This window comes from Colius striatus, chromosome 1 (assembly GCF_028858725.1).
Source record: "Colius striatus isolate bColStr4 chromosome 1, bColStr4.1.hap1, whole genome shotgun sequence".
Lineage (NCBI taxonomy): Eukaryota > Metazoa > Chordata > Aves > Coliiformes > Coliidae > Colius > Colius striatus.
This window is the reverse complement of record NC_084759.1, coordinates 169,991,930-169,994,728: the sequence shown is the minus strand read 5'-3', so window position 1 is coordinate 169,994,728 and position 2,799 is coordinate 169,991,930.

Here is a 2,799-nt window from a genome sequence, read left to right as displayed (position 1 = left end):
GCTGTTCAAGTTATTTGATGTTTACACCTCAGGGAAAGTCTTGTGTTCAGCAATATTTAAAGATAATGTTACAATGAAAACATTGATGCTGTCTTTAAAAACATTGCAATAGTTCTTGCATATGCCTCAACCTAATCTTGCATTCAGTGAGTTAAACATACTAATGTTGCTCTCTCACATTCAATTTTGATATGAAAATAGGTGATTACATAAAACCTTTAATGCTATTTTGCTTTCTAGCAGTGTTTTACCTAGGTGGCTTGTGAATTTGCTGATTGACATATAAAACTGTAAAAACTGCAGCTCTTTGTCTTGAGGAGAAGTGGTCTCATGCCTGTGATTTTAGCACGCTGAGAATTCTCTCTCATGCAGCCTGGATCTCAATTTGACACTACAGTTAATACAAACTTCAGCTGTTCAAGTGGACTTCAACTGTCCATGCTAAAGGGTGGAAAGGTTAGGTTTAAAAACCAAACCAAAACCCTGCAGTTGTTTACAGTTTTATAGTAATAGTGCTTGTGTGTGCTCCCCCTCCACCCCCTGGGCTGTAGCAGCCTGTACATAGTTGTATATTAGAAATGTGCCAGAAGAAACCAGATGTTCCCATTTTTCAGACTTTATGGATTTAGTATTTTCTTAATACTTCAGGGTTTATTCACACATGCATATAAAAGAGAAGGTACACGTGTATGTCCTTGTTCAGTGATGGGCAGTATTTAAATGCCTTAGCAAAAAGCGGCACTGATTAAATCTGTCAGATGAGGTTTTGTAAATTTACCTAAAAACAAATTAATGGAGCTCACAGTGAAAGCTGACTTCAAATTTTAGAATTTGTTTTAAACTTCATGAAGTGTGAAATGCAAGTGAGTAGGAAGTTCATGTCAGTTGCAAAAACTTTGTTTCTGGCGGCCTTGCACCAAGGCTCACTTTCAGTCTATTGTAAATTGTTACGTAATGGATTTATTCTCTTGGAGTTTTCACTTAATCAAATAGCTGCACTTAATGTTTTAAGTTAAGTTTCAAGACCTCAGATGGCTTTAAGAGGCAACTCTTAGGCAACTCTCAATTTCTTTCTTTACGTATTTTGAAGATTTTACAGCCTACCTAAAATGTTACCCTGTTCAGGAAAGCACTTCAGTCCGTATGGTTTTCCAGAACATTTAAAACCATGTGCTTACATTCCATAGATTTCAAGGAATGTAAACATACTCTTTAAGTACCTTATTTCCATATGTGAGTGATTTTTATGCTTTACTGAGTTGGGATGAGTAGCCTGTGCAACTGCACAAGTTTTGCATAAGTCTGAAATGCTCGTAATATTTTTGTCACCTACCACTCAGCCAAGTTTCCTGCAGCCAGGTTGATGCTGTTGGAGTTGGCTACAGCTTCAGACTCTCCCTCTCCTTTTTTTTTTTTTTTCTCTTAAATTGTGTACCTCAATTCCTCATGCATGGGATCACTGGTGTTTATGGAACTATTTGCTACTGAGAAGATATTTGACATGTCTGTTTAATCCTGTTTGGAAATGAAAACTGCCTTTTAAAATTTTGTAAAACTGAAAGTTGTATCAAACAAGTCACTACTCTTTCCTGCTTTTTGTGAATAGGTGTTGGTTACAAACAGTACTGTTGTAATTTTTTTCTTAAAACCATTGTTTACTGCTGTGTGTAATAAGTTTGAGGAAGAAATAACCTGCCTGTAGCTGTTACATGGGGAATAGCTAATACTGGAGAGGCAGCAGGTAAGTAATGTTACATTGCGTAGATAAACTAAATCTTAAAATAAAAAAGCCAATTTACAAGGATTTTATGCAGGAACTGATATTTTACTCCACGTTGAAATAGATTTAAGGAAACTGTTGCTCTTTTTACACAGAGTGCAGTTTCTTACTCACATATAGATTTCCATTGCTGGCGATGGAAATAGCAGCGAGGGGAGAGCAGGAGAAAAATAACTAAGACTGAACGATCATTGTGACTTGAGAGATGAGGTCCCCATATGAAGCCCCTTATTTCTGCCTGTTCTTTGAATGCTTAATTTTAACTAAGTGTACTGTGGTACAATTTAGATAATACTCTTTTCTTGTTATTGTGAGTTTCATTTGTTAGGATTTTTTTAATGAAACAAACAAAAAAATGTACAGGAAAAAAAAAAATCCAAAGACCCTTAGAGACACCAAAAAGGAATATGCCTAAGTCACGTCATGTACAACTGGATTTGTAGTAGAATTTTTACTGGGTTTTGGTTTATTGAATGTTACTGGCAGTTCCTGTGCACACTTAGGAAACAGCAGTTTGGCAGTTTACTGGCTGGTGATGGCTACTGCTGTGCTCTTTGATATTCATCCAGTTGCATTTCATCTCCTTTTGCTGATAAAAGGACAAAATTGTGATGAAATGCTTTCTCTCCAATATTGATTTTGTAAGTAATGTTGGTAAAGGACACAGCCTTAAGATATTATCTTGAAAGGCAAAACCAACAAGTAGCGACTTAGGGGTGGTGATGCTTTAGCAACAGAAGTTGTTTTACTGAGGTTTGTTTTTTAGAAGTAGAGGGGTTTTTTTTAAAAGTAATATTTCTACTGGACTATGTTTTGACAGGTCAAAAATATTACTTAAGAAGAACATAGCATTTTGGAAACTGTACAGTCTTTTTTTCCTCATTCCCTTTTTGCTTTCTGTGCCAATTTTAGTTCTGACTGCATTTTGAAAAACGGTTGTCAGAACTTAAGATTTTTATTTACAGTATGGCTTATAAGCTTGGATAGCTGCTGTTTTTGTGTTATACAAGATATTTTGT